Raw genomic sequence first — 19,871 nt, forward strand, 5'->3', positions numbered from 1 at the left:
ACATGTTTGCGTTCACAACCTCTCATTTATCACTTTTTTTTTTTTTTGGGCCACACTGAGGCATGCAGAATCTTAGTTCCCTGACCAGGGATGGAACCTGGGACCCCTGCAGTGGAAGTCCAGAGTCTTAACCACTGAGTACCAGGGGAGTTCCCACAACCACTCATTCAGTGAGTCTAAGACAGTGATAAGCAAATACCCAGATTCATTCATTCATTCAGCTGATGTTTATTTAGCACCACGAGGGACCAGGCACTCCCTGAGAACTGAAGCAGTGAACAATACAGATCCAAAGGATCCGGGGTTCATGGAGTTTTCATCCTAGAAGGTAAAAACAGGACATGTAAGAAACTATATGTCAAGTAGTGAGACATGTGACATGTGATCATTGCTAGAGTGAGATATAATATCTATCCATTAATGTCTATCTCTCCATCCATCCATCCCTTCATCTATTTCTCTCTGTATTAGTATATTATATATATATATATATATATGTATTTTAAGGAAACAAAAAATTTTGCTTATTTATTTATCTTCGGCTGTGCTGAGTCTTTGTTGCTGTGCCGGTTTCTCTCTAGTTGTAGCGGCTGTGGCTACTCTTCGTTGCAGTGCACGGGCTTCTCCTTGCAGTGGCTTCTCTCCTTGCAGAGCATGGGCTCTATAGCATGAGGCCTTCGGCAGTTGTGGCGCACAGGCTCAGTTGCTCCTTGGCACATGGGATCTTCTTGGATCAGAGACAGAACCCGTGTTTCCTACATTGACAGGCAGATTCTTTACCACTGAGCCACCAGGATTGCCCAATAGATAGATAGACAGACAGAGAGATAGATACTTAGATCTCTCGGTATGTATATTTAGATCTCTAGGTATTTATATTTACCTCTAGATATAGGTAAGCAGGTAAAGAAGATACAGATGCCAGGGCAAGGGGGCAGCAGTGAGGCAGGGTGACTGACAGGCCTCCCCTAAGACGGTGACATTTGAGAGGAACCGGAAGAAGGTAAGGGAAGGAACCACAGAGATGTTTGTGGGGAGAGAATTCCTGGGGAGGGCGTTGAGGGCGGAGGCGCTGAGGTGGAGGCCCGCCTGGTGCTGTCAGGGCAGCTAGGACACAAAGGGCTGGAGGAGACCACCTCAGAGAGAACGGGAGGGGCTCACCCTTGACGGTATTTCTGTGTAAATTCAGGGTCTCCGCAGGAGCGCAAAGGGGCCGCTTGTGCTAGGAATAACGGTGGTTTCTTTCTAGCAAGGAGAATTTTAAAAGCTGCCTTTTGGTAGTCCACAGTAGGACGGAGCCCTGTCTGTGAAAGAAGCATTTATTTTGTGTCCCATGTCACTTTAGGAGGGTGTAGTCTTGAGGAAGGAGGGTAGAAAATGCTGTAAGAAAACAGAAGTACACAGAAGGACATAACAGAGCTTCTCAGAAGCTGAGACAGGCCTGGGACATTTTAGGCCTATCTATCTATGTATCCATTTTATCTATCTGATCTATCTGTCCATCTGTTTTATCTATCTATCCATCCATCCATATCCACCTATTTCTCTCTCTCTAGATCTCTAAGTATTTATATATAGCTCTAGATATAGGTAGATATCTAGTATCTATTATATACAGTTGGCCATTGAACAACACGGGTTTGAACTGCATGGATACGTTTATACACAATATTTTTTCAGTAGTAAAAGCTGCAACCATGTGTTATCACTTATATGTGGAATCTAAAATATGACCCACATGAATTTATCTATGAAACAGACTCACAGACATAGAGAACAGACTTGGGGTTGCCAAGGGGGAGAGGGTGGGGGGAATAGCTTGGGAGTTTGGGAATTAGCAGATGCAAACTATTACATATAAAATAGATAAACAACAAGGTCCTACTGTATAGCCCTGGGAACTATAGTCAATATCTTGTGATAAACCAGAATGGAAGAGAATATGAGAAGGTGTATGTGTATATCAGAGAAGGCAATGGCACTGCACTCCAGTACTCTTGCCTGGAAAATCCCATGGACGGAGGAGCCTGGTAGGCTGCAGTCCATGGGGTCGCGAAGAGTCAGACATGACTGAGCAACTTCACTTTCATTTTTCACTTTCATGCGTTGGAGAAGGAAATAGCAACCCACTCCAGCGTTCTTGCCAGGGATGGGGTCGCACAGAGTCGGACATGACTGAAGTGACTTAGCAGTAGCAGTATGTGTATATGTATAGCTGGATCACTTTGTTGTACAGTAGACATTAACATAACATTATAAATCAACTGTGCAGCAATAAAATTTAAAAAAACTTCAGTGCTACATGAATCCACAGATATGGAGGAACCATGGAAATGGAGGATTATGTAAGTTACACTTAGGATTTTCTACTTCGTAGAGGGTGGGTGACCCTAATCTCCACTTTGTTCAAGGATCAATTTTATACATACACACACACATATAGTATTGTATCTATACAGTATCTATATTTATGCATGCGGGCATGCTAAGCTGCTTTAGTTGTGTTGACTCTTTGTGATCCTACGGACCATAGCCTGCTAGGCTCCTGTGTCCATGGGATTCCCCAAGCAGGAATACTGGAGTGAGGTATCATGCCCTCCTGCAGGGTATCTTCCTGACCCAGGGATCAAACCTGCATTTCTTATATCTCCTGCATTGGCAGGCAGGTTCTTTACCACTAGTGCCACCTGGGAAGCCCCATCTATATCTATACATTTACACATGTGCTTATATATGTATATAATTTTTAAAATGCATATGAAAAATTCCAGCATATATGTTTTCCAGCATATATTTAATAGTGTATATATTCAAAATTTCAGTACTTTTTTTGGTGTTAAAAACTGTAGTCCTTTTAAAAAGCTGTATTTAGTTAGTCATTTTTGGCTGCTCTGAGTCTTGCTTGCTGCGTGCATGCTTTCTCTAGTTGCACAGAGCCGGGGCTGCTCTTCACTGAGGTCGGTTCTCACTGCGACGGCTCCTCTTGTTTGGAGCGTGGGCTCAGTAGTTGTTGCGCATGGGCTTCCTTGCCCCACAACATGTGGGATCTTCCTGGGTCAGCAATTGAACCTGTGTCCCCTGCACTTTGGCAAGTGGATTCTTAACCACTGGACCACCAGGGAAGCCTGTGGTACATTTTGAATACTTACTTTGAACAGACTAAGTCTTATAAGACAGAGTAATCACTAATGCAGCTTTCCTGTGCTATTTATAATTACAGAGTGTATTGATTTCTTAGGGCTGCTATAACAAAATATCAACTGGATGCCTTAAATGAACAGAAATGTAGTCTCTCACGGTTCTGGAAGCCTGAAGTCAAGGTGCTGACACGACTGTGCTCTCTGGAGCTTCCAGGGAGACTCCATTCCAGGCTCTTCTCTTGGCCACTGGTATTGCTGGCATCTTTGGGGTCCCTCCATTTGCAGATGCCACCCTGGCACCATATGGCATCATCCCTGGGTCCCTGCCTCCGTGTGTGTCTGTGTCCTCATCTCTTCCTCTGATAAGGACCCACCCTAGACCTCCTCTTGATACATCTCCGAAATGTCTTGAATACATCTGCAAAAACCCTGTTTCCAAATAAGGTCACATTCACAGGTACAGGGGTTAGACATATCCTTGGAGTGGGGCACAATTCAATCCTTAACATGGGGTTTATAAAACATTGTGAATGTGTAGTGTGCTTTGGGGAATGGATCAGCGCAGGGGTTAATAGTCAACCATCTGTAAGTTTAGATTTATTTTCTTTTTTAATAGACTGTAATTTTATTTCTCATATATTTTTTATTATTAAAAACATAAGCCATATTTTCCTTAAGCAAACATGAACTGTCTTATGTATTAGCATTTTAGAGATTGGTGAACATAAATATCAGTTTTAATTTTTTTTTAAACATCTTTTTTTATAGGGAACATCTCAGGATGGCACCAAACATCTTTATTAATAGTCCAAATCTCTTTAGTTTCTCTGTAAGAGGAAGTTAGTATTCAGTAATTAATGTTTCAAAATCTTATTTTATTTGGAAATGACCTAGCTATTTAATAAACTTTTTCATTATTTAGTTTAGTACAACCCTAGAAATTTAAGTTACCCCAATTCTCAGAGATTATTTTAGATAGACATTTCTAAAATATAACTATTTTTAATAGAGTTTATCTAAAACTTTTCATCTCATTTATATATATATAAAGAGTTGCTTTCTTTGTTGACAAGTTCAGTTTACCTTAAACTTAGGCACAATAAAAGTATTACACAATGTTGATGACTTAAGACATGTCTCAAGTAGATTAGCAAACAAACATTAATGTTAGATATTTAATATTGAATATTTTTCAGTTCACATGAACCTGAATTTAAATAGAGTTCATTGATAAATTAACCTCATATTATCCAAAAACAAAGACACACACTGAGACACAGATACATTTAGACAGAGAGAGATCTCATAGTTTTCCACTTGAAATTTAAAATGTCACTTTGCCCCTTCTTTTTTTTTTTCTTGGTTTGAATTCTACCAATTTGTTCATGGCTGGAGTCCCAGATAGAGTGGGCTGTGTGTCCCAAGGACATGATAAGAGTTAACTTCAGGTTTTTTCCCAGGCCTGTTTTTGTTTCTCAGGCAGAATTGGAGCTCCAAAGTATTTTTTTTTTAATTTTTATTTTTTATTAGTTGGAGGCTAATTACATTACAATATTGTAGTGGCTTCTGTCATACATTGACATGAATCAACCATGGATATACATGTATTCCCCATCCCGATCCCCCCTCCCACCTCCCTCTCCACCCGATCCCTCTGGGTCTTCCCAGTGCACCAGGTCCGAGCACTTGTCTCATGCATCCAACCTGGGCTATCCAACCTGGGTGATCTATTTCACTATAGATAATGTACATGTTTCGATGCTGTTCTCTTGAAACATCCCACCCTCGCCTTCTCCCACAGAGTCCAAAAGTCTGTTCTATACATCTGTGTCTCTTTTTCTGTTTTGCATATAGGGTTATCTAAAAAAGTATTTTAACAAGCCAATTTTTTCCTAATTGCACGTGCAAGAAGAACAGGTTTTGTAATTTCAAAAAATTTTATTTTAACCAGTTTTCTCCGGAGTCTAAAGAATATGGGCATTCAGTGTCAAAATGTCATCTCTCTTTTTTGTAGTCATAGTTTCATAGTTAAAAATTAAACTAGAGAATGTTCAAATTGGCTCTGATGACAAGGATAGCCTGGCTGATAAGCTGTTGTCCCAGCAGGGATTGTCTCTCTGGAGAGGTGAGGTCTTCTTTTAAAGTAAAGAAAGCCTGTCCTTTAACCTCTATTTTCTCCCAGGCTCTTGTGTAGCATCACCTCACCTGTTCTATAGCCTGATCTTCCATAAGTACTTGATCTTGAGTTCTCCCCCAATCTCCACTGCCTATCAGTTGATCTAAAGAAATGGAGCCACCATAATCAAATGGGAACCCTCAGCTAGTCCCTGCTCTATTCCCAAGGTAAAAGGAGAATTTACTCCACAATTCGAACAGCTTGCTTAAGTTCCTTTAGTATTTTTAAGGGGATTTGTTTGCGTATAGCCTCATGTACCCCATTAGGATTATTAGGATCTGTCCCAGGAGCTATCCATTCATGTATTGTCACTGGAAATGCCACAGTCATAGCCTCCAAGTCACCCTCCTGTCGAGTCTGACAAATACCTTTCTGGAGGGGTGACAGAACTGCTGTCTGTCTTAAGGAAGGAAAGGCCTGAGCTGCTCCAGCGGTTAGAACAGGAGGGGAAGGAAAAGGAGGCAGAGGAAGTCGTCTTCCCTAAACAAAGGAACAGAAGGAACTGCAGCTTTAAGAGCCTCCGGTGTTTTTTCTACCCCCTCCACCTCTGCATATTCAGGTCCTCCCTTTGATGAGGTTTCACGTTCATCCTCATTCCCTTTTGAGCTTTCTGGGGTCTGAAGAGGTTCTAAAATGGATTTTATCAGTGCCCAAGTTGACCAGATAGATACAGGCAAGGGAACTCCCTTGCAAAGAAGTTTCTCTAATTCACTATCTACCTTCTCCCATGTTCCTAAATCTAAAGTACCAAGAGAAGGGAACCGTGAGCAATGTTTCTCAATGGTTTGTAAAAGCTTCAATAGCTGGTCCTCATTTATTTTTGTTCCCCTCACCTTTAGAACCTGCCTTAAGAGGCTTATATATGGCCAATATTGTTCCGAGCTCTCTGAATTTCCCATGCTTAACCTCAGTTTCAGTGCCTGAGAGAGTATTACTTACCGCCAAGGGGGATTTTTAGAGGCCTTATCTCACTCTTCTTCAGGACTGTGCGCCGATATTTCAGCTTCAGTTTCTCTTGATATTTTAGCTTCAGTTTTGCTTAAGATTTCAACTTCAGTTTCGCTCTTGGCGATCCTTCACTTTCGAGCTCCACGTTGGGCGCCACTTGCTGTGACCAGCACAGCAGGTGGGGATCGAAAGTGGTCGATGCTCACAGTTTGGGGAAAAGAAACTTAGATACAGAGTTAAAGTTTTAAAGATGAGACCGGGGGACTCAACACTTCTTGGATCAAGAGCCCTGTTCCTCGGAGCCACATCACTTTTATTTAGTGTCTTGGCAAGCAGAAAGTATCTGTTGTGCTATGATGAAGTCAGCCTTCTGTGTCCCCAGTCACATCTCCCATTTTACTGATTACTTTAAACTATTTTTGTTATTTTCTTGTACAAGGGGTATCACCTAGCTGAAGGTCATAGACCTGCATATGCCTTGGAAAAGCATCCTGGTGTGTGCACAAGCAGCGTTCTGAACTTGAGCTGACCTGGCATTCCAAAGTCCACATTATGTTTTTCCTTAGTTTAGCAGGGCATGAAGACCCCGACTGATCAACCTGATATACTTTTATTTGGGTCATGCTGTATTGCTATATTTTGCTTTTATTCTTTTCCCATGGTGATTTTCTCGTGGCTTAGCCAGAGCACCAGGTGGTTATTAACCCCCACAGGCTCAGGGGTATGTGATGAGTGTTTTCTTCTACTGATGCTGACAGCATATGTCAAGACTGCCTGGATGTATCCTCCTCACCCGGTTGGAAGCTGGGGAAGGAGCAGGACTCTGTGTCTTCCTACATCACTCTCTGTCTTACACAATAGTCATGACACTGGTAAATCTCAGATTGTTCAAGTCTTCCACTCTTAATAGTCATTTGTTTTAAAGCTTTTTCCCCACTGAAACAATGCGGTGGTTAATATTCTTAAACATATCTCTTTACATCCTGGGGCTCTTGTTGTTATGGAACTTTTTATTTTATTAAAGATTGATTCTTTTTGGTTGTGCTGGGTCTTCATTTCTACATGGGCTTTTCTCTAGTTCCAGTGAGTAGGGGCACCTCTCTAGTTCTCATTGCAGTGGTTTCTTTGCTTGTGGAGTGCAGGCTCTAGGGGTGCAGTTCCAGTAGCTGTGGTCCCCAGGCTCTAGAGTGTGGGCTCAGTAATCCTGGCATGTGGGCTTAGCTGTCCCATGGCGTGTGGGATCTAGGGGTGGAACCCTCATCCCCTGCATTGACAGGCAGATCCTTTACCACTGAGCTACCAGGGAAGCCCTATTTTACTTTATGTATTTTGGTTGTGTTTGCAGCTTGCAGGATCTTAGTTCCCCAACCAGGAATTGAAATCAGGCACTTGGGAGTGAAAGTATGGAGTCCTAACCGTTGGACCACCTGTTATGGAACTTTAGATTCCTCAAGAGGAATTGCTAGGTCAAAGGAACGTGTATTTTCTATTTTCCCTAGAAGTTGGCAAAATAGTGTTGAACTGTAGTTTTCATTTGTTTTTTCTGATTATTAGTGATATGTGTTTCTTTTTCATCCTCATATGCCATTTTAGCCTCATAGTTCAAAATGTGTCTCCTCAGGAGTAATCTGATGATGGCGTTACAAGTATTTCTTTTTCCCTTGGATAATATCAATATGAAATGTCCTGAGTCATGATCTGTGATGTATTTCATCCTATTTCCTTTGCATTCACATAAGCGAATACATTAAATAATTCTTTGAAATATAAGCCAAGAGTATGTGTAGTAGGCAGAATAATGGCCCCAGAGATGTCCATGTGCTAGTCCCAGGAAACTACCATGATTATGTTATCTCCCACCACAGACGAAACTTTGCAGATATGATTGATGATAGGGACCTTGAGATGGAGAGACCATCCAGGTGAGCCTCCTCTGATCACAGGAGTCCAACAAAGTGAAGAACTGGCTGAGGTCAGAGTGAAATCTGGGATAGTAGAAGACAGGTCAGAGCGATGTGACATTGCTGGTTTTGAAGCTAGAGGAAGGGGCTGTAAACCAAGGAGTGTGGGCACCTCTAAGAACTGGAAAAAGGAGTCAAACAGGTTGTTTCCCAGAACCTCCAGAAAATGCTGATTTTAGCCCAGTGAGACATGTAGCCCCTGTGACCATAGCACATCTGTGTTATTTTAAGCCACTAACATTGTGGTAATTTGTTAGGGCAGCAGTAGGATTCTAAAACAACATGGGACATCATAAGCCTGTTTCCAGATAATGTATTCAGCTCCATTTTTAAATGGGCAGCCTGTTTCTAAACCTTACATAATGATAAATTAAACAAGGCTGTTGTATTTCCAAATACCTTAAAAGACTCATCCTCATTTAAATGTACATTCTAAGGACCTCCCTGCTGGTCCAGTGGCTAAGACTCCACCCTCCCAATGCAGGGGGCACGGGTTTGATCCCTGGTCAGGGAACTAGATCTGGCATGCTGCAACTAAGAATTGGTGCAACCAAATAAATAAAAAGACATATATAAAAACTATACATTCTACATCTGGGTTAGGAGAAGACTAAATGAATTCTAGCCCAGTCTTTAACTCATAAGCAGATGGTCAAGTGACAATCATTTTTGAGAGACCTGGATATAAATGGATTTTTTAAATGTCCCCTACTATTTCCTTGTTCTTGTTATTCAGTTGCTAAGTCATGTCTGACTCTTTGCAACCCCATGGATTTCAGCACACCAGGCTTCCCTGTCTCCCAGAGTTTGCTCAAACTCATGTCCATTGAGTCAGTGATGCCATCCAACCATCTCATCCTCTGTCGCTCCCTTCTCCTTCTGCCCTCAGTCTTTCCCAGCATCAGGATCTTTTCCAATTTCCTTAAGTCAAATAAAAATAAATTAACTTAGAATCACAGAATTTTTAAATAGGCAGGTGTCTCGCTAGGGTAAAATTCAAACTCCGTTGCTGACCAGAAATTCACTAACCCATAATTTGCCGTAAGTTGCCCACTGGAATAATAAAGTTGACTTTTGAATGAATACATGTATTAAGCCAATTTTGCAGTGTAAGTTTTTCGACCAATATTTATTATATACCGCCTATGTTCTGGGCCCCATTCCAGGTGCTGGAGAGAATTACTGAGCAAAGTAGGCAAAAATCCCTGCCCTCAGTGGAGCAGACATTTTGGAGGAGAAAGACAAAAATAGAACACAAAGTAAGTACATAGTTGGTCAGAGGGTTGCAGGTGTTAAGAAAGAAAAAAAACAAAGTAAGAAGGTTCATAGTGAGAGGAAGAGGGTGGTAGTTTTTAACAGGTTGTGTCAGGAGAGAAACCCCTGAAAAGTATCACTGGACCAAAGTCTTTTTTTTTATTATTATTATTTTATTTATTTTTGGTTGTGGTTGGTCTTTGTTGCTGTATAGGCTTTTCTCTAGTTGTAATGAGCTGCGGCTACTCTCTAGTTGCTGGGCATGGGCTTCTCATTGCGGTGGCTTCTTCTGTCACAGAGCACTGGCCATGGGGCCCCCGGGCCTCAGTATTTGAGGCGTGTGGGCTCAGCAGTTGCGGTTTCCAGGTTCTAGAGCGCAGCCTCAATAGTTGTGGAGCAGGAGCTTAGTTGTCCCGCAGCCCCTGGGCTCTTCCCAGATCAGGGATCGAGCCCATGCTTCCTGTACTGGCAGGTAGGTTCTTTACCACTAGGGAAGCCCCTGGACCAAAGTCTTAAAAGAAGTAAGGGACAAAGCTATACGATATCTGTGGGAAGAGCATTTGGACAAGAACAGTCAGTGCAAAGGCCCTGAGGTGGAACGTGCTGGCCCAGGATTCAGTGGAAGGAAGAGTGGACGGAAACAGGCTCTGGAGGTATTAGAGAATGATCAGTTGGGGCAGGCCCTTGCAGGCCATTCTTAAGAACTTTGGCTTATATTCCCAGTGAGTGAATAATTATATATATATATATATATGTTATAAATTATCCCACAAAACTGCACATCATGTTACCAATGTGTTATAACCTCTGGAGTGTGGGCTTAAACTTTAGTGTATTAAAAAATCAAGGCTACTGCAAGCAATCATTTCTTTTCTTCCTTTTTTAAAAAAAATTTATTTATATTTATTTATTTACTTTTGGCCGCACTGGGTCTTCACTGTGGCGCATGGGCTTAGTTACTCCATGGCGTATGGGATCTTACTTCCCCAGCCAGGAATCAAACCTATGTCTCCTGCATTGGAAGGTGGATTCTTAGCCACTGAACTGCCAGGGAAGTCTGAAGCAACCATTTCTGACTAATGTATCAGGTGTGAAAAATAAAACCAATGGTTTAGATGAAAATCTAGGTTGCATAGGCTTCTATTGTTGACATAACAGAAAAAGATTGGAGGCAGTGTGTTGGAGCCTTAACTGGGAGTCTCTGGCCTAAGAAATGTTACATGTTTCCTATGGTGACTTCAGGAGGCATTCAGTTCTGTATTAGCTCTGTATAGGCTCTTTTTAGACATTCTGGAGTGCGAAGTTAAGTGAGCCTTATAGGAAGCATTTCTACCAATATAGCCAGTGGAGGTGATGGAATTCAGCTGAGCTATTTAAAATCCTAAAAGATGACGCTGTTAATGTGCTGCACTTAGTATGTCAACAAATTTGGAAAACCCAGCAGTGGCCACAGGACTGGAAAAGTCAGTCTTCATCCCAGTTTCAAAGAAGGGCAGTGCTAAAGATGTTCAAACTACTGGACAATTGTGCTCATTTCCCATGCTAGTGCAGTTATATTCTAAATCCTTCAAGCTAGGCTTCAGCAGTATTGAATCGAGAACTTCCAGATGTACAAGCTGGATTTAGAAAAGGCAGAGGAACCAGAGGTCAAATCGACAACATTTGTTAGATCATAGAGAAAGCAAGGGAATTCTAGAAAACCATCTACTTCTGTTTCCTTGACTACACTAAAGCCTTTGATTGTGTGGATCACAACAAACTGTGGAAAATTCTTAAAGAGATAGGAATACCAGACCATCTTACCCATCTCTCAAGAAATCTGTATGTGGGTCAAGAAGCAACAGTTAGACCTTACATGGAACAACTGACTAGTTGAAAATTGGGAAAGGAGTATGACAAGGCTGTGTATTGTCACTCTGTTTATTTAACTTAAATGCAGAGTACACCTTGCAAAATGCCAGGCTGGATGAAGTATAAGCTGGGATCAAGATTGCCCAGAGAAACATTAATAACCTTAGATATTCAGATGATACCACTCTAATGGCAGAAAGTGAAGAGGGACTAAAGAACCTCCCGATGAAGGTTAAAGAGGAGAGTGAAAAAGCCAGCTTAAAAATCAGTATTCAAAAAAGTAAGATCATGGTATCTGGTCCCATCACTTCATGGCAAATAGAAGGGGAAAAAGTGGAAGCATGACAGCTTTTCTCTTCTTGCACTCTAAAACCACTGCAGATGGTGACTGCAGCCATGAAATTAGAAGATACTTGATTACTGGAAGGAAGGCTATGACAAATATAGACAGCATATTAAAAAGCAAAGACATCACCTTGCTGACAAAGGTCCATATAGTCAAGGCAATGGTCTTTCCAGTAGTCATGTATGGATGGAGAGTTGGACGATAAGGAAGGCAGAGCACCAAAGTATTGATGCCTATGGTGCTGGAGAAGACTCTTGAGAGTCCCCTGGACAACAAGGAAACCAAACCAGTCAGTCCTAAAGGAAATCAATCCTGTATACTCATTGGAAGGACTGATGCTGAAGCTAAAACTCCAATCATTTGGCCACTTGATGCAAAGAATCGACTTATTGGGAAAGACCCTGATACTGAGAAAGACTGAAGGCAAAAGGAGAAGAGGGTGACAGAGGATGAGATGATTGGATGGCATCACCGATTCAATGGACATGAACTTGGGCAAACTCTGGGAGATAATGAGGGACAGGGAAGCCTGGCATGCTACAGTCCATGAGGTTGCAAAAAGTCGGACAAGACTTAGTGACTGAACAACAACCACAACAGGCTCTTCTACTCTGTGGTGACTAAATGTATGATTTATTTGTTCAGTATACGTCAACCCAAAACATAGATATGTGAGTAGGGAGGACAAATACAAAGATCAATGTGTTATCATCCTTGCCTACTTATTCTTTCATTCATTTACTTGTAACAGTCCTTGAAAAGGGATATATGAGAAATATGCCCTGTCCTCCAGAAGCTAAATTTTTAATTTAATTTAATTTTAAATTAAAGAAAATTTTAAAAATATTTATTTATTTGTCTGTCCCAGTCCTAGTTCCTTCATCCATCCTGGGTGGTTAATACTAAGTAATTAGATTCTCTTTCCTGGGAATATAGGTCTCTTTCAATCTTGAGTAGTAGGTATTTTGAACCCACTACTGTGGCCTAACTGATATTTCAACTCCAGAAACATTCAACTGCATTTGTATGTACGTAATAGGGACAAAAGTGATGAATTATGTATTAGTAGTCACACTTTCATTCATTCCCTGGCAGGATAAGAAAGTTCTGGTTGACAATTCAACATCATCCAGCTACTCTCTCCATATTATATGCTTTGGAAAAATCTGTTGTGGGAGGGGGAGGAAACGGTAAGGTCAATACTTGTATGCATGCTAAGTTGCTTCAGTTGTGTTCGACTCTTTGCAGCCCTATGGACCGTAGCCCACCAGGCTCCCCTGTCCCTGGGATTCTCCAGTCAAGAATACTAAAGTGGGTTGCCAGGCCCTCCTCCGGTGAATCTTCCTGACCTAGGCCAATACTTATTGGAGAGAAATTAACAACGATGGTAGATGGAAAGAAAGTGCCCTGGTGGGGAAGTTTAGGGTGTGATGAGCAAGAAAGATGCTATTCTGGGAACTTTAAGGTATAAAGGGCTCCCCAAGTGGCTCAGTGGTAAAGAATACCCCTGCCAAAGCAGGAGACATCAGTTCAACCCCTGGGTTGGAAAGATCCACTGGAGAAGGAAATGGCAACCCTACTCCAGTATTCTTGCTTGGAAAATCTCGTGGACGGAGGAGCCTGGCAGGCTACAGTCCAGTGGGGCGCAGAGAGTTGGATGCAACTGAGCACACAAGCAGATGCAGGTAGAGTATAAAATACACAGAACACTAGGAAACTATAGAAAGGGTTTAAAGAGAGATCTTGGGAGTTACAAATGAGACCTCATCTAATATTCTTAGAAATAATAAAGACTGGAATGTGTTTTAATTGCTTTGACTGTGGGACTCCATTTTTCCAAGTGAAATGCCACAGAGACTGGATGTTTAGATGCCACATTCAGAATCCAGGGGACATTTATGGATAAACACGTTTAATCAAAGTTGTTCTGACATCAGTTAAGTATTCATTTTAACAAAGCGTTTTCCAGAGGGGACTGTGTTAGCGTGATTCAATGCCTTAATTAGTGTTCTACACAGTGCAATTGAACGATCCCAATGTCTTCCTTTTTCACTTCTTGCTAATGAGTTTGTCTTCACTGGAGTCGAGTGGAATGGAGTGGATTATTCAGCCACTCAGAAACCTTCGTCCTTCTATAGGCTTGTTCATCAGACCTCCCTCTGCCAATGATTTTGTGCCAGGTATTTCTGGTCTCGGGCAGGTCACATGACCAGGTTTGACCTATCACAGCCGCAAAGTCACCTGACTTGTGATGGGTTGGGAGGTAGGCAAATAAACCCAGCTGAGTGAGAGTTGGACTCTACTGAGCACCGAAGAATGGATGCTTTTGAACTGTGGTGTTGGAGAAAACTCTTGAGGGTCCCTTGGACTGCAAGGAGATCAAACCAGTCAATCCTAAAGGAAATCAGTCCTAAATATTCATTACAAGCACTGATGCTGAAGCTGAAACTCCAACACTGGCCACCTGGTTTGAAGAACTGACTCACTGGAAAAGACCCTGATGCTAGGGAAGATTGAAGGCAGGAGGAGAAGGGGACGACAGAGGATGAGATGGTTGGATGGCATCACTGACTGAATGGACATGAGTTTGTGTAGCATCCGGGAGTTGGTGATGGACAGGGAAACCTGGCGTGATGCAGTCCATGGGATCACAGAGTTGGACACGACTGAGCTACTGAATTGCACTGAACTGATCCAATCAGAGTAAAGTTCAGGAATGAAGCTGCAACCCAAAAAAGGGGCTATTTCTTTTCCAGGGACTGAGTCTGGCTCCTGGCCCAGTCAGACACCAATGCAGAGAAATCACCTGAGAGATGAAAAGTGAGCTCTGATGGCTGAGTACCTATGTCAGACCTGCCTGTCTGAGTCAATACTCCAACCTGACTGAGAAAGATCAGTTCTTTCCTTTGTACTTTCCACTGCCAAGATTTTATTCATTAATCAACTCTTTAGTGTAAAACATTTCTTTATTACAGCTTTTTGGAAAGTATGGGTGTGTGTGCAGATCAGTTCAGTCAGTTCAGTTGCTTGAGTCGTGCCTGACTCTTTACGACTCCATTGACTGCAGCACATCAGGCTTACCTGTCCATCACCAACTCCTAGAGCTTGCTCCAACTCATGCCCATTGAGTTGGTGATGTCATCCAACCAGCTCATCCTCTGTCGTCCCCTTCTCCTCCTGCCTTCAATCTTTCCCAGCATCAGGGCCTTTTCTAAGGACTCAGTTTTTCACATCAGGTGGTCAAGTACTGGAGCTTCAGCTTCAGCATCTGTCCTTCCAATGAATATTCAGGACTGATTTCCTTTAGGGTTGACTGGTTGGATCTCCTTGCAGTCCAAAAGACTCTCAAGAGTCTTCTCCAACACCACAGTGCAAAAGCATCAATTATTCAGTGCTCAGCCTTCTATATGGTCCAACTCTCACATCCATACATGACTACTGGAAAAACCATAGCTTTGACTATATGGACTTTTGTCAGCAAAGTAATGTCTCTGTTTTTAATACGCTATCTAGGTTTGCATAGCTTTTCTTCCAAGGAGCAAGAATGTTTTAATTTCATGGCTGCAGTCACCATCTGCAGTGATTTTGGAGGCCAAGAAAATAAAGTCTCTCACTGTTTTCATTGTTTCCCCATCTATTTGCCATGAAGTGATGGGACTGGATGCCAGTCTTAGGTTTTTGAATGTTGAGTTTTAAGCCAGCTTTTTCACTCTCCTCTTTTACTTTATTCAAGAGGTTTTTCAGTTCCTCTTTGCTTTCTGCCATAAGGGTGGTGTCGTCTGCATATCTTGGCTTCCCTGATAGCTCAGTTGGTAAAGAATCTGCCTGCAATGCAGGAGACCTGGGTTCTGTCCCAGGGTTGAGAAGATCCTCTGGAGAAGGGAAAGGCTACCCACTCCAGTATTCTGGCCTGGAGAATTTCATGGACTGTATAGTCCACGGGGTTGCAAAGAGTTGGACACGACTAAGTGAAAGGACACTTTCACTTTCATCTGTGTATCTGAGGTAACTGCTATTTCTCCTGGCAATCTTGATTCCAGCTTGTGCTTCATCTTGCCCAGCATTTTGCATGATGTACTCTGCATAGAAGTTAAATAAGCAGGGTGACAATATATAGCCTTATTGTACTCCTTTTCCAATTTGGAACCAATCCATTGTTCTGTGTCCAGTTCTAAGTGTTGCTTCTTGACCTGCATACATATTTCTCAGGAGGCAGGTAGGGTGGTCTGGTATGTCCATCTCTTTAAGAATTTTCCACAGTTTGTAGTGATCCACATAGTCAAAGGTTTTGGCTTAGTCAATAAAGCAGAGGTAGATGTTTTTCTGGAATTCTCTTGCTTTTTCTATGATCCAATGGATGTTGGCAATTTGATCTCTGGTTCCTCTGCCTTTTTGAAAGTATGTGTAAATAATTTTTACTCAATGCAGTTTCTCCAGGCTGATTTTGCACATCTAAAGTCTGTTAAGATTTGATGCTTTCATCAGTTTTTGAAATAAGAGCAAATTTTGTAGTATTCACTTTTTTTTTTGCTGTTACTAACCAGGTATAACTTTTCAGTTTTTAAATTTGTAACAAATCTTACCACGTGTAGTTTGGATTTTTTATTATATGTTATTAATTTCTAAGAGTAATAAGCCTAAGTTGATCAAACACACGTCATTCATACTTATTGTTTGCAATTAAGAGGGCCAATGAATAGCGCAAATCAGTTTCTCGAGGCATAGTGGGGTCAAGATGAGAAAGTCACACACAGCCTTTCAACTTGAAAGCAGCCTTATCACCACTTCAGAGGCAGGAAAACTGAGTCTTCGAGAGGTTAGTCTTTTTGTTTTCTAACCTAATACAATAAGACCATCAGTTATTTTACCAGCAAAATGGGTTTATTTCCAAGTAGCAAAGAATTTCTACTTGCAACATGCAAGTATGGCAAACTACAAACAAGTCTGGTAAAACAAAAGAAAGAAAACTCTTACAGAGGAAAAGAGGCACTTGGGAGCGGTTATTGTGATCAAAAAGTCCATGGGAAGAAACTAAATTTGAAATACAGTGGCTTTCACTGAACTGAATTGTGCTGGTCTGTCAACAGCTGACTGAGCTGTTGCCAGGCCAAGAGAAAAAACTTTCTCTTGCTGGCGGTAGTAATGTCACTTCCCATGGGAAATGCAAGGTACCATCTCTTCCTGCTGGGATCTGTATTGACATTGAGTGAGAGCTCACCCTCTGGCCTCTTGACTCCATTTTAGTGAGGTCTCCCTTTATATATCTTCACAGTCCAAAGTCACACATAGTAAATAGCAGAACTGGGATTCAAAGCCAGGTCTCAACATCTATTATTACTATTATTTTACTGAAGTATAGTTTATTTACAATGTTGTGTTAATTTCTAACACATAGAAAAGTGGTTCAGTTACATACACATGCACACACACATTCTTTTTCATATTCTTTTGCATTGTCATGGGATACTGAATATAGTTCCCTGTGCCATACAGTAGATCCCTGTTGTTTATCCATTCTATATAATGGTTTGCATCTGCTAATTCCAAATTCCCAAGCCATCCCTCCCTCAACCCCTCCCCCTTGGCAGCCACAAGTTGTGAGTCTATTTCTGATTGGTAGGTAAGTTCACTTGTGTCATTTTAGATTCTACATATAAGCTATGTCATTTGGCATTTGTCTTTCTTTTTCTGACTTACTTCACTTAGTATGATAGTCTCCAGGTCCATCCATGTTGCTGCAAATGGCATTATTTCATTCTTTTTTATGACTGAGTAGTATTCCATTGCATACATGTGTCACATCTTCTTTATCCATTCATCTGTTGTTGGACATTTAGGCTGTTTCCATGTCTTCACTATTGTAAATAGTGCTGCTATGAACATTGAGGTACATGTGTCTTTTTGAATTATATTTTTTGGACATCTATTATTTTATTTTACAAACGTTGGGCTGGAGGAAGCACAAGCTGGAAACAAGATTTCTGGGAGAAATATCAATAACCTCAGATATGCAGATGACACCACCCTTATGGCAGAAAGTGAGAAAGAACTAAATAGCCTCTTGATTAAAGTGAAAGAGGAGAGTGAAAAAGTTGGCTTAAAGCTCAACATTCAGAAAACTAAGATCATGGCATCCGGTCCCATCACTTCATGGCAGATAGATGGGGAAACAGTGGAAACAGTGGCAGACTTTATTTTTCTGGGCCTCAAAGTCACTGCAGATGGTGACTGCAGCAATGAAATTAAAAGACGCTTACTCCTTAGAAGGAAAGTTATGACCAACCTAGACAGCACATTAAAAAGCAGAGACATTACTTTGTCAACAAAGGTCCGTCTAGTCAAGGCTATGGTTTTTCCAGTGGTCATGTATGGATGTGAGAGTTGGACTATAAAGAAAGCTGAGTGCCGAAGAATTGATACTTTTGAACTGTGGTGTTGGAGAAGACTCTTTGAGAGTCCCTTGGACTGCAAGGAGATCCAACCAGTCCATCCTGAAGGAGATCAGTCCTGGATGTTCATTGGAAGGACTGATATTGAAGCTGAAACTCCAATACTTTGGCCACCTGATGCGAAGAGCTGACTCATTGGAAAAGACCCTGATGCTGGGAAAGATTGAGGGCAGGAGGAGAAGGGGACGACAGAAGATGAGATGGTTGGGTGGCATCATTGACTCGATGGACATGGGTTTGGGTGGACTCCAGCAGTTGGTGATGGACAGGGAGTTCTGGCGTGCTGCGGTTCATGGGGTCACAAAGAGTTGGACACAACTGAGCAACTGAACTGAACAAATTATCTATTGAGTGCCTCCAACTTGCCAGAAATTTTGTAGGGATTGGAGCCACAAGACAGTGGTGAACAAGACAGACTGAAGTCCCTATTCCCTAAGAATTTGTATTTTAAAAGTAACCTAAAAAAAAAAAAAAAAAAAAGTAACCTAGGTCCTAGCCTGTAATCTATTTTAATTCTCCTAGCAATATATTAGGGCTTTTTTATTCTAAGTGAAGAAACTGAAAAAGATTTCATTGACTCATGAAAGTCCCGGAGTGTGCTTGTTTCTGGTACTGCTTGACAGAGGAGCTCAAATGCTGTGTACAGGACCAAGTGGTTTTTGTCTAGCCTCTCTAAATTTTACTTTCTTTATATTAACCTTATTATTAGAAAATCTCTGCACAATTGCCCACTCTTCCCCTGCCAACACCTTGTTTTAATTGCTTAGTCAAAATGGAAAATTTTTGTTCAATCCATATCCATCAATTTACTGATTTTGATTTAAATTATGAAAAACATATCAAAGTCATAAATTAAGACAAGACAAGTTTGCTTCTAGTCCACCCAAGTTTGAAATGTGAAGTAGCTCAGTCATGTCCAACTCTGTGTGATCCCCTAGACTGTAGCCCTCCAGGTGCCTCTGTCCATGGAATTTTTCAGGCAAGACTACTGGAGTGAGTTGCCATTTTCTACTCCTGGGATCACCCCACTTCATAGGTACCAGCTAATCTGGAGTCTTAGATTAACCAGGAGGGCAATTAATCAATCAAGCTTGTGCAATGGAGCCCCAATAAAAACTCAGAATTTGGTGGCCTGGGTGAACTTTCTTTGTTGGCAACTTCATGTATTCTGATACCCATCAATGCTGTGTAAGTAATGTGTCTAGACTGCCGGAGGAGAAGACAACAGAAGCTTCATATTTGGTACAACCAGGATGTCCTCCCTGCCCCTCCCCTCCTGTCTCCCCTCCCCCCTTCGCTGATGTTAATCTGTATTCATCCCCTATGTTAAACCCCAACTGTGAGCATTGCAGTTTTCAGTGAATTCTGTGAGTCCCTCCAGTGAGTTACTGAGCTTGTAGTTGGTGTCAGAAGTCAGAGGGTCTTGGAGACTGTTCCCTCTGACTTTGTTGGCCTAAACTCTGGTGTCTCCCATGACCACTGTCTGATGGAGCCACCTCTCAGCCCTCCTCCAAGTCCATGCCCCATTTTCTTATTTATTTGTCCGCTTCTGTCTTATCTGTTTCTCACACTAGAACTGCATCCCAAGGCCTGCGTCTCTGCATATTACCACTTCATGCCATTTTAAATTACATTCTTTAGGTTATGTTAATTAGTCATTACGGGTCTTCAGTTCAGTTCAGTTCAGTCGTGTCCAACTCTTTGCGACCCCATGGACTGCAGCACACCAGGCTTGCCTGTCCATCA

The 19,871-nt window shown here is 41.7% G+C and overlaps 1 long non-coding RNA gene across 1 annotated transcript; it reads right to left on the reverse strand.

Annotated features, from left to right (window-relative positions):
- Positions 1-204: 204 nt before the first annotated feature.
- Positions 205-6,395, reverse strand: LOC139037705 (uncharacterized). The gene is made up of 2 exons (XR_011490541.1): positions 6,256-6,395; positions 205-321 (listed from the first exon to the last, which is right to left on the reverse strand). It is a non-coding gene; the product is annotated as an uncharacterized lncRNA (long non-coding RNA).
- Between the last annotated feature and the right edge of the window lie 13,476 nt (positions 6,396-19,871).

This window comes from Odocoileus virginianus, chromosome 12, assembly GCF_023699985.2.
Source record: "Odocoileus virginianus isolate 20LAN1187 ecotype Illinois chromosome 12, Ovbor_1.2, whole genome shotgun sequence".
Taxonomy (NCBI): Eukaryota; Metazoa; Chordata; class Mammalia; order Artiodactyla; family Cervidae; genus Odocoileus; species Odocoileus virginianus.